Source organism: Anoplolepis gracilipes, unplaced genomic scaffold (assembly GCF_047496725.1).
Source record: "Anoplolepis gracilipes unplaced genomic scaffold, ASM4749672v1 Contig34, whole genome shotgun sequence".
Lineage (NCBI taxonomy): Eukaryota > Metazoa > Arthropoda > Insecta > Hymenoptera > Formicidae > Anoplolepis > Anoplolepis gracilipes.
Window position 1 is genome coordinate 16,379 of NW_027328682.1, and position 13,622 is coordinate 30,000.

Consider the following 13,622-nt stretch of genomic DNA (forward strand, 5'->3'; position numbering starts at 1 on the left):
ACATTTTTAGCCTTAACAATTATAAATATAACATTAAAAATTGAGAAAACACAACGATGAATTATACTCTCTCTTAATCTCTCTCTCTCTCTCTTTCTCTCTTTCTCTCTCTCTCTCTCTCTCTCTTTTTTTTAGAAACAAGCAATTTATTTTATAATATTTAATCTTATAATTTCTTGTATTATTAATAAAAAAGTTGATGCGAGCCTTTCTGTAACAACTAATCATTATTTGAACAGAAAAGGAGAATTACTTATCAAAATTAATTATCCGAAATCATTGTTGCAGGAGATCATATATAATATATTTATAATATAATTTTATTTTATTTAATTACTGTAATTTTATACATCTATTGATTTGTTTAATTCATCTATTTGTCGCTTTGAATTTAAAATTTTAATAGCAGGACGTTTGATATATTAATTTCGGAAAATGAAAATTTATTAATTACTGTTAATTAATGCCGATTATGTAATTTTATACATCAATTTGACATTATGCTCATACGAAAATTTATTAATTACTGTTTAATGCCGATTATGCAATGACATGCTCATACGCGTTTAATAATATGTGTCTCTTAATATCCTCGAAAGTTTAATTCTTATTAATAAAATATTTTACATAAATATCGGCAACATAGTTCACGAGCAGTAATTTATTTTAAATTGCTCGAAAATTCGCTTCTGAATGAATAGGAAAACATATTATGCAAAGAAGGTATCGTTCTTCCCGCGGATTTTAACGATACCTTCTTTGCGAATCATGTTTTCCTATTCATTCAGAAGCGAATTTTCGAGCGATTTAAAATACATTACTGCTAGTGAACTATGTTGCCGATATTTATGTAAAATATTTTATTAATAAAAATTGAACTTTCGAGGATATTAAAAGACACATATTATTAATCGCGTAATGAGCATGTCAATTGCATAATCGGCATTAATTAACAGTAATTAATAAAGTTTCTTTTCTCGAAATTAGTGTATCAAACATCCTGCTATTAAAATTGTAAAGTCAAAGCGACAAATAGAGGAATTAAATGAGTCAACTGATAAATAGAATTACAATAATTAAATAAAATAAAATTATATTATAATTATGTATTCATATATTATATAAGAGTCTCTTGCAACAATGATTTCGGTTAATTAATTTTGATAAGTAATTTTCTTTTTCTTTTCAAATCATGATTAGTTGTTACAGAAAGTGTCTCGCATCAACTTTTTTATTAATAATACAAGAAATTATAAGATTAAATATTATAAAATAAATTGCTTGTTTTTGAAAAGAGAAAGAGAGAGAGAGAGAGAGAGAGAGAGAGAGAATGAGAGAGAGAATATAATTCATCGTAGTGTTTTCCCAATTTCTAATGTATATATAATTGTTAATGTGAAATATATATATATGGAAAACGTATCTCTACATTTGTTTAAACATAAACCATATAATCCCACATATTATATTATCTCTCATATTTTAATTATAAGAATGTTAACTCATTAAAATTACATTTAAACTAATAAAATGCAAAGTAGAAGTTTGATTAAAATGATACACATCATAATTCAAATAATTTTTATTTTATCGCGAAAGTTACGATAACTTTAAAATTATGTTTTCAATAAGACGTATAATTGATCGTGGACAGCATTACCGATCTTTATACATATTGTTTTATTAATAAAAATCAGAAAGACGAACTTTCGAGAATGTTAAATGACGCATATTAATAATCGCGCACAAGTATGTCAACTGCATAATTGACGTTAAGTAGCAGCTATTAATAAAGTTTTCTTTATTCCCGAAATTGGTGTCAAACATATTCTGTTGTTAAAATAAACTAAATAGATGTATTAAACGTGTTAAACTGATGAATAATATTATAATAATTAAATAAAGTAAAATTATTAATATGTATTTATATATATATATATATATATATATATAAATATATATATATATAAAGTTACTATAGAAGAATATAATATGTTGGATTTAATGTTTCATATTTAAACACGTGTAGAGATATGTTTCTTATATACATTTTTAGCCTTAACAATTATAAATTTAACATTAAAAATTGAGAAAACACAACGATGAATTATATTCTCTTTTAATGTCTCTCTCTCTCTCTCTCTCTCTCTCTCTCTCTCTCTCTCTCTCTCTCTCTCTCTCTCTCTCTCTCTCTCTCTCTTTTTTTTTAGAAACAAGCAATTTATTTTATAATATTTAATCTTATAATTTTTTGTATTATTAATAAAAAAGTTGATGCGAGACACTTTCTGTAACAACTAATCATTATTTGAAAAGAAAAGGAGAATTACTTATCAAAATTAATTATCCGAAATCATTGTTGCAGGAGACTCATATATAAGTATATTTATAATATAATTTTATTTTATTTAATTACTGTAATTTTATACATCTATTGATTCGTTTAATTCATCTATTTGTCGCTTTGAATTTAAAATTTTAATAGCAGGACGTTTGTTTGAATTTAAAATTTTAATAGCAGGACGTTTGATATATTAATTCCGGAAAATGAAACTTTATTAATTACTGTTAATTAATGCCGATTATGCAATTGACATGCTCATACGCGTTTAATAATATGTGTCTCTTAATATCCTCGAAAGTTTAATTCTTATTAATAAAATATTTTACATAAATATCGGCAACATAGTTCACGAGCAGTAATTTATTTTAAATTGCTCGAAAATTCGCTTCTGAATGAATAGGAAAACATATTATGCAAAGAAGGTATCGTTCTTCCCGCGGATTTTAACGATACCTTCTTTGCGAATCATGTTTTCCTATTCATTCAGAAGCGAATTTTCGAGCGATTTAAAATACATTACTGCTAGTGAATTATGTTGCCGATATTTATGTAAAATATTTTATTAATAAAAATTGAACTTTCGAGGATATTAAAAGACACATATTATTAATCGCGTAATGAGCATGTCAATTGCATAATCGGCATTAATTAACAGTAATTAATAAAGTTTCTTTTCTCGAAATTAGTGTATCAAACATCCTGCTATTAAAATTGTAAAGTCAAAGCGACAAATAGAGGAATTAAATGAGTCAACTGATAAATAGAATTACAATAATTAAATAAAATAAAATTATATTATAATTATGTATTCATATATTATATAAGAGTCTCTTGCAACAATGATATCGGGTAATTAATTTTGATAAGTAATTTTCTTTTTCTTTTCAAATCATGATTAGTTGTTACAGAAAGTGTCTCGCATCAACTTTTTTATTAATAATACAAGAAATTATAAGATTAAATATTATAAAATAAATTGCTTGTTTTTGAAAAAAGAAAGAGACAGAGAGAGAGAGAGAGAGAGAGAGAGAGAGAGAGAGAATATAATTCATCGTTGTGTTTTCCCAATTTCTAATGTATATATAATTGTTAATGTGAAATATATATAAGGGAAACGTATCTCTACATTTGTTTAAACATAAACCATATAATCCCACATATTATATTATCTCTCATATTTTAATCATAAGAATGTCAACCCAATAAAATTACATTTAAACTAATAAAATGCAAAGTAGAAGTTTGATTAAAATGATACACATCATAATTCAAATAATTTTTATTTTATCGCGAAAGTTACGATAACTTTAAAATTATGTTTTCAATAAGACGTATAATTGATCGTGGACAGCATTACCGATCTTTATACATATTGTTTTATTAATAAAAATCAGAAAGACGAACTTTCGAGAATGTTAAATGACGCATATTAATAATCGCGCACAAGTATGCCAACTGCATAATTGACGTTAAGTAGCAGCTATTAATAAAGTTTTCTTTATTCCCGAAATTAGTGTCAAACATATTCTGTTGTTAAAATAAACTAAATAGATGTATTAAACGTGTTAAACTGATGAATAATATTATAATAATCAAATAAAGTAAAATTATTAATATGTATTATATATATATATATATATATATATATATATATATATAAAGTTACTATAGAAGAATATAATATGTTGGATTTAATGTTTCATATCTAAACACATGAAGAGATATGTTTCTTATATACATATTTAGCCTTAACAATTATAAATATAACATTAAAAATTGAGAAAACACAACGATGAATTATATTCTCTCTTAATCTCTCTCTCTCTCTCTTTCTCTCTTTCTCTCTCTCTCTCTCTCTCTCTCTTTTTTTTTAGAAACAAGCAATTTATTTTATAATATTTAATCTTATAATTTTTTGTATTATTAATAAAAAAGTTGATGCGAGACACTTTCTGTAACAACTAATCATTATTTGAAAAGAAAAGGAGAATTACTTATCAAAATTAATTATCCGAAATCATTGTTGCAGGAGACTCATATATAAGTATATTTATAATATAATTTTATTTTATTTAATTACTGTAATTTTATACATCTATTGATTCGTTTAATTCATCTATTTGTCGCTTTGAATTTAAAATTTTAATAGCAGGACGTTTGATATATTAATTCCGGAAAATGAAACTTTATTAATTACTGTTAATTAATGCCGATTATGCAATTGACATGCTCATACGCGTTTAATAATATGTGTCTCTTAATATCCTCGAAAGTTTAATTCTTATTAATAAAATATTTTACATAAATATCGGCAACATAGTTCACGAGCAGTAATTTATTTTAAATTGCTCGAAAATTCGCTTCTGAATGAATAGGAAAACATATTATGCAAAGAAGGTATCGTTCTTCCCGCGGATTTTAACGATACCTTCTTTGCGAATCATGTTTTCCTATTCATTCAGAAGCGAATTTTCGAGCGATTTAAAATACATTACTGCTAGTGAATTATGTTGCCGATATTTATGTAAAATATTTTATTAATAAAAATTGAACTTTCGAGGATATTAAAAGACACATATTATTAATCGCGTAATGAGCATGTCAATTGCATAATCGGCATTAATTAACAGTAATTAATAAAGTTTCTTTTCTCGAAATTAGTGTATCAAACATCCTGCTATTAAAATTGTAAAGTCAAAGCGACAAATAGAGGAATTAAATGAGTCAACTGATAAATAGAATTACAATAATTAAATAAAATAAAATTATATTATAATTATGTATTCATATATTATATAAGAGTCTCTTGCAACAATGATATCGGGTAATTAATTTTGATAAGTAATTTTCTTTTTCTTTTCAAATCATGATTAGTTGTTACAGAAAGTGTCTCGCATCAACTTTTTTATTAATAATACAAGAAATTATAAGATTAAATATTATAAAATAAATTGCTTGTTTTTGAAAAAAGAAAGAGAGAGAGAGAGAGAGAGAGAGAGAGAGAGAGAGAGAGAATATAATTCATCGTTGTGTTTTCCCAATTTCTAATGTATATATAATTGTTAATGTGAAATATATATAAGGGAAACGTATCTCTACATTTGTTTAAACATAAACCATATAATCCCACATATTATATTATCTCTCATATTTTAATCATAAGAATGTCAACCCAATAAAATTACATTTAAACTAATAAAATGCAAAGTAGAAGTTTGATTAAAATGATACACATCATAATTCAAATAATTTTTATTTTATCGCGAAAGTTACGATAACTTTAAAATTATGTTTTCAATAAGACGTATAATTGATCGTGGACAGCATTACCGATCTTTATACATATTGTTTTATTAATAAAAATCAGAAAGACGAACTTTCGAGAATGTTAAATGACGCATATTAATAATCGCGCACAAGTATGCCAACTGCATAATTGACGTTAAGTAGCAGCTATTAATAAAGTTTTCTTTATTCCCGAAATTAGTGTCAAACATATTCTGTTGTTAAAATAAACTAAATAGATGTATTAAACGTGTTAAACTGATGAATAATATTATAATAATCAAATAAAGTAAAATTATTAATATGTATATTATATATATATATATATATATATATATATATATATAAAGTTACTATAGAAGAATATAATATGTTGGATTTAATGTTTCATATCTAAACACATGAAGAGATATGTTTCTTATATACATATTTAGCCTTAACAATTATAAATATAACATTAAAAATTGAGAAAACACAACGATGAATTATATTTTCTCTTAATCTCTCTCTCTCTCTCTCTCTCTTTCTCTCTCTCTCTCTCTCTCTCTCTTTTTTTTTAGAAACAAGCAATTTATTTTATAATATTTAATCTTATAATTTTTTGTATTATTAATAAAAAAGTTGATGCGAGACACTTTCTGTAACAACTAATCATTATTTGAAAAGAAAAGGAGAATTACTTATCAAAATTAATTATCCGAAATCATTGTTGCAGGAGACTCATATATAAGTATATTTATAATATAATTTTATTTTATTTAATTACTGTAATTTTATACATCTATTGATTCGTTTAATTTATCTATTTGTCGCTTTGAATTTAAAATTTTAATAGCAGGACGTTTGATATATTAATTCCGGAAAATGAAACTTTATTAATTACTGTTAATTAATGCCGATTATGCAATTGACATGCTCATACGCGTTTAATAATATGTGTCTTTTAATATCCTCGAAAGTTTAATTTATATTAATAAAATATTTTACATAAATATCGGCAACATAGTTCACGAGCAGTAATTTATTTTAAATTGCTCGAAAATTCGCTTCTGAATGAATAGGAAAACATATTATGCAAAGAAGGTATCGTTCTTCCCGCGGATTTTAACGATACCTTCTTTGCGAATCATGTTTTCCTATTCATTCAGAAGCGAATTTTCGAGCGATTTAAAATACATTACTGCTAGTGAACTATGTTGCCGATATTTATGTAAAATATTTTATTAATAAAAATTCATATTTTAATCGAATAAATTAAATAGTATAAGCTGTAATAGAAACAGGCACATCTAATAAAAAACTTTTTTCTAATAAATAAATATTAAAATATTAATAAATTGTATTTAATAAATTAATTTTCAGTGATAGAATATCTCTGGTTTTTTCTCTCGTTCTCTCTTTTACTTTCTCTGATGGATTAAAACAATCACATGTAATATATAGGAATAATTAAATAGTTACGATGAAAGAGAGAATATTTATTTAATGTAATATGACAAATTTCTACAATTACATAGAGTTATACATATATAGTAAATATAATAAGTACAGGCAGTAAATTTGTACATATTTTTCATTATTAATTCATATTTAATTATTATACGTCTATAAATATATGTGTGTATCTATAATATAAATTTCTATTGCTTTTACAAATAATTTTTCACACACACACACACATCATTGATATAATTTTTTACGAATATAATAAATAAATCGTGCAATTATAATAGTCATACAGTTAGTCATAAGATTGCTTTCTTTGAAGTATTTTACACATTTCGTAATCGCGTTTCATGTATTTTAAATATATCGCATTAAATCGAATAATAATATCATTTTAGTTAAGGAATTTTATATGTATTTTAGAATCATTTGATTGTACATATTTCAACGCGTTAAATTATATCACGTAGTATAGCGCGTATTTGTTATTATCTGGCGCGAGGAGAATGAGAGAGAGAGAGAGAGAGAGAGAGAGAGAGAATGAGCATACTCGACCTTGTCTTTGACGTCACGCATTCCATAGTAAGAGAGGGGAGCCCGGCGCGTACGGCGTACCTGACTAGAGACAGTCAAGAGTCATTCATGCTTACTCCGGCGGACGTAGTGTGCGCACGTATTTTTACTCCGATGTCGGCGCCGGCGCCGGCGCCGGCACGTACGCCTCGCGTTCGGTCACCTCGAGGTCGAGCGCGCCGTACACGTTTCTCGCGACGATAATATACGTAATAATAATACGAATAATATGTAATAATATTACGATAAATCTTAACGTGTTAAAGTACGTCTAAAATGACTCCGAAATAAAATAATAACATTCGACCTTAGTGACATATAGCGCGCTATTATTTTTGACATTCGTCGCGATCGCGATCGTGTTTTCGTTCATTTATCCCAATTTTGATCTTTCTTTCTTCGGAGCTTGATCGTGCTCGACCTATCGACTCCAAGTATGAGTCTCGTGCGTGATAAAATGGGATTTTCGATCGTTTCGAAATTCGGGAGTGCCGTCAAAGTATCGCGCGTAAAAGTGCGGGAGTGCCGTCAAAGTATCGCGCGTTTTTACTTTTGTACGGTTTAAAATATTTCGCGATTTTATTTTTGTGTGGTTTCAACAAATTATAAAAAGTATATCGCGCGTATAAAACAATAGTTCCTGACGTCCCTTACAATCTGAGAGGAGGAGGAGGCCTAGGAGAGGCATCCTGCACCGGCGGAGCAACCCTAGGGTAAGTATTATTTTTATTTTATTATTTCTACATTAATTATTATAAATACCTTATACAAATTAATTTAGTTTATTTGTTTGGAATAATTTAAGTAAAAGAGAGTCAGCGATAAAGACTTTTACATAAATCTTACAAAAGTTTCTGTTTAAAAAATAGTTTATTTTTTTAATTTATAAAATTATTCCACATATATTTGCGTATTATTATTGTATCTATCAAATATCAAATTTAATGAGTACATAATAATTTCTTAATATTAATTATTTTAAACATTGCTATAATTTGGATATTATATTGTATGTTACAGATAAGCTTCAATGTCAACAACTCCGCTGTTGCGCATCAGTGTCGGTGAGTAACAAAAAAACCTTTTTTTTTTTTAAAACAACGGATTTGCGTATAGATTTGTAGATTATACAGACAGAGTGTAGATTGTGTAGACAAATGTATAGATTGTAGATAAATCCGTTGTTTTAACCCTCGGACGGCGGGATAGCCGCGTGCATGGCGAACTTTGGGTCAATTTTAAATCATAAAAAAAATTATTTTTGTGATTATATTCCACTTATTATATTCCAAGATAAAATTTTATATTATATTTTTAATTCATTTTTTAAACTTTAAAATAGATATAATATTTGTATAAATTAAAAATTATAGTAAAAAGAAAAATATTTTTAAAATTAAAATATATGATATTTATTTTAATTTTATATAAGATACATGAAATATTTTTTTGATTATATATATGTATATATGAATTTTATAAAACAATTTTAATGATACAAATCTTTAATGATCCGCCGACAGAGGGGTTAATATGCATGCTAATATTTTTGCATACTATATATTTTACATATATACACCGAAAAATTATATTCTCATTTTAAGAATATATTTTACTTATCTATGTATAATATTTTTCTTTAAAATAAGCGAAAAGCATTCTCTAAGTTTAAGAGAAAAATCGTATAAAGAGTAGAATAGTTTCGAATATATTTTTAACATATAAGAATATATATGCTGAATGAGAAATATTTTTTTATTATTATATTATTTAATATTTAGGATTATTAATCCTAATAACAAAAAATAATTTGCCCAGTTAATAGTTACGTGTTTAAAAAATAAATTTTTACAAATAGACATTTGCTATTTATTAAAACTTTGACGAGTTAAATATATATACATTAGTTTTTTACTTAATTTATAAATAAGGTAATTCAAAATATATCACGTAAAAGAAGAAAATATACTTATTTATTAAGAATATCTTAGAATATTAAAAGGGTTTATGTAGTATATATTTCGAGAATACAATTTTTTTTATGTATGCGATTATATTTATCTTTTACGACTTTTGACGATTGAATAACGCGTCTACAAAACGATTATAATATCGAATGATTTTAAACAAATATAAATCGTCTTATTTACCGACGATAATAATTAACCGGCAGTAGGAAGAAGTTACTGTTCTTCCTCAAGTTCTGGCTCGTAGAAATCGAGTCAGAATGAATAGCCAGGAGCAACAAAAGGTAGGTCCAACTGGCTGAAAATACGTGGTCAATTCTGGCCACAATACGTAAAAAATATGTAATCGCAAATTTCCAATTAGGACTCCCCAAATCTTGCTTTATCGGGTTTTTGCTGATGTAGCTAGTAGAATTAGGTCTGCTAGGGCTATTAAGACATTTAAAAAAGACATAAAATTTAATAAAAGAAAAATTATAGCTATTATAAAATTAAATTTATTTTTAAGAAAAAAAATATAAAAATATAAAAGTAAGATAATATAAAATTGTAAAAATATAAAAATTTAATATTTTTTTCAATAAAATAAAAAATTAATTAAATATAAATTACATATAAAAACTGTAAAAACAAGTATTAAAATATTATTAGGTAAAAATTAAAATTATATTTATAATAAAATTTAGTTTAATTATGAAAAACGTAAAAAAATGTAACTTATTTATTGTATGTACGTATATAATATGCATATCTTTTATATTAAGATGTATATTATACAGGTATAATCTTGTATTTATGGTATGTTATATATTATATTGCATAAGATTATATGAACATTAAATATGAATTTTAAATATAATATTATATTATTAAAATAGTATAAGATATTATTGCGTAAGAGATAGATTCAAGTTGCGTTATATTTATTATATGTATGAATTATATTTATTATATACTTATTGTAAAAAGTAAAATTACACGAAATGGAAGAATACGTACAATAACATAAAATTCCATTAAAATTTTAGATTTTCTTAATTGAGTGAGAGAGACGTATCGATAAATTTATTAATAATTCGATCTTTTGGTCGTGATATAGACTATATCAATTACGTTTTAAAAATTTCTAATAAATTATATAGGTCAATTTCGGATATTTCGTATAATTCCATGTAATAAAATTATTTTGAATTAAAAATTAAAATTATATTTTATATTAAATTTTGTATACACCTGCGCTAACTCCTAATTATCTTTCTCGGTGACGTTTTAATTAAATTTTGTAAAATATATTTGTAATATAATTAATTCTCTATATGTAACATTGAATTAATTATACATAATATGTATATTGTGCATTTTACAATGTATTTTATACATTTTGTAATATATTTTATATTAAATTTTATATCATATTCATTCTTTGCGAATACATTATCTTATTTCGGTATGGCGTTTCTAATTTCTTGAACTGAATAATTCATGCAGACTCGATCGATAGCTAATGAATCTTTTCGATTTTCGATCGAATAGAGAATTCGAATTTCGTTTACCACGCAACATTTCGCAATATCTTATTGACTTACTGATTTCTTTCTTTTCGCATCCTTCTAGCATTCTCATCGCATATCCTTCCGGCTATGTCTTATCTTTAATTTTTAATAAGGCATCGAAATTAATTAACCGAGATCATTGTTGCAAGAGGCTCTTATATAATATATGAATACATAATTATAATATAATTTTATTTTATTTAATTACTGTAATTCTATTAATCAGTTGACTCATTTAATTCATTTATTAGTCGCTTTGAATTTACAATTTTAATAGCAGGACGTTTGATATATTAATTTGGGGAAAAGAAACTTTATTAATTACTGTTAATTAATGCCGATTATGCAATTGACATGCTCATTACGCGATTAATAATATGTGTCTTTTAATATCCTCAAAAGTTCAATTTTTATTAATAAAATATTTTACATAAATATCGGCAACATAGTTCACAAGCAGTAATGTATTTTAAATCGCTCGAAAATTCGCTTCTGAATGAATAGGAAAACATATTATGCAAAGAAGGTATCGTTCTTCCCGCGGATTTTAGCGATACCTTCTTTGCATAATATGTTTTCCTATTCATTCAGAAGCGAATTTTCGAGCGATTTAAAATAAATTACTGCTCGTGAACTATGTTGCCGATATTTATGTAAAATATTTTATTAATAAGAATTAAACTTTCGAGGATATTAAGAGACACATATTATTAATCGCGTATGAGCATGTCAATTGCATAATCGGCATTAATTAACAGTAATTAATAAAGTTTCTTTTCTCGAAATTAGTGTATCAAACATCCTGCTATTAAAATTGTAAAGTCAAAGCGACAAATAGAAGAATTAAATGAGTCAACTGATAAATAGAATTACAATAATTAAATAAAATAAAATTATATTATAATTATGTATTCATATATTATATAAGAGTCTCTTGCAACAATGATTTCGGTTAATTAATTTTGATAAGTAATTTTCTTTTTCTTTTCAAATCATGATTAGTTGTTACAGAAAATGTCTCGCATCAACTTTTTTATTAATAATACAAGAAATTATAAGATTAAATATTATAAAATAAATTGCTTGTTTTTAAAAAAAGAAAGAGAGAGAGAGAGAGAGAGAGAGAGAGTGAGAGAGAAAAGAGAGAGAGAGAGAGAGAGAGAGAATATAATTCATCGTAGTGTTTTCCCAATTTCTAATGTATATATAATTGTTAATGTGAAATATATATATATGGGAAACGTATCTCTACATTTGTTTAAACATAAACCATATAATCCAACATATTATATTATCTCTCATATTTTAATTATAAGAATGTTAACCCATTAAAATTACATTTAAACGAATAAAATGCAAAGTAGAAGTTTGATTAAAATGATACACATCATAATTCAAATAATTTTTATTTTATCGCGAAAGTTACGATAACTTTAAAATTATGTTTTCAATAAGACGTATAATTGATCGTGGACAGCATTACCGATCTTTATACATATTGTTTTATTAATAAAAATCAGAAAGACGAACTTTCGAGAATGTTAAATGACGCATATTAATAATCGCGCACAAGTATGCCAACTGCATAATTGACGTTAAGTAGCAGCTATTAATAAAGTTTTCTTTATTCCCGAAATTAGTGTCAAACATATTCTGTTGTTAAAATAAACTAAATAGATGTATTAAACGTGTTAAACTGATGAATAATATTATAATAATCAAATAAAGTAAAATTATTAATATGTATTTATATATATATATATATATATATATATATATAAAGTTACTATAGAAGAATATAATATGTTGGATTTAATGTTTCATATTTAAACACATGTAGAGATATGTTTCTTATATACATTTTTAGCCTTAACAATTATAAATATAACATTAAAAATTGAGAAAACACAACGATGAATTATACTCTCTCTTAATCTCTCTCTCTCTCTCTTTCTCTCTTTCTCTCTCTCTCTCTCTCTCTCTTTTTTTTTAGAAACAAGCAATTTATTTTATAATATTTAATCTTATAATTTCTTGTATTATTAATAAAAAAGTTGATGCGAGACACTTTCTGTAACAACTAATCATTATTTGAACAGAAAAGGAGAATTACTTATCAAAATTAATTATCCGAAATCATTGTTGCAGGAGACTCATATATAAGTATATTTATAATATAATTTTATTTTATTTAATTACTGTAATTTTATACATCTATTGATTTGTTTAATTCATCTATTTGTCGCTTTGAATTTAAAATTTTAATAGCAGGACGTTTGATATATTAATTTCGGAAAATGAAAATTTATTAATTACTGTTAATTAATGCCGATTATGCAATTGACATGCTCATACGCGTTTAATAATATGTGTCTCTTAATATCCTCGAAAGTTTAATTCTTATTAATAAAATATTTTACATAAATATCGGCAACATAGTTCACGAGCAGTAAT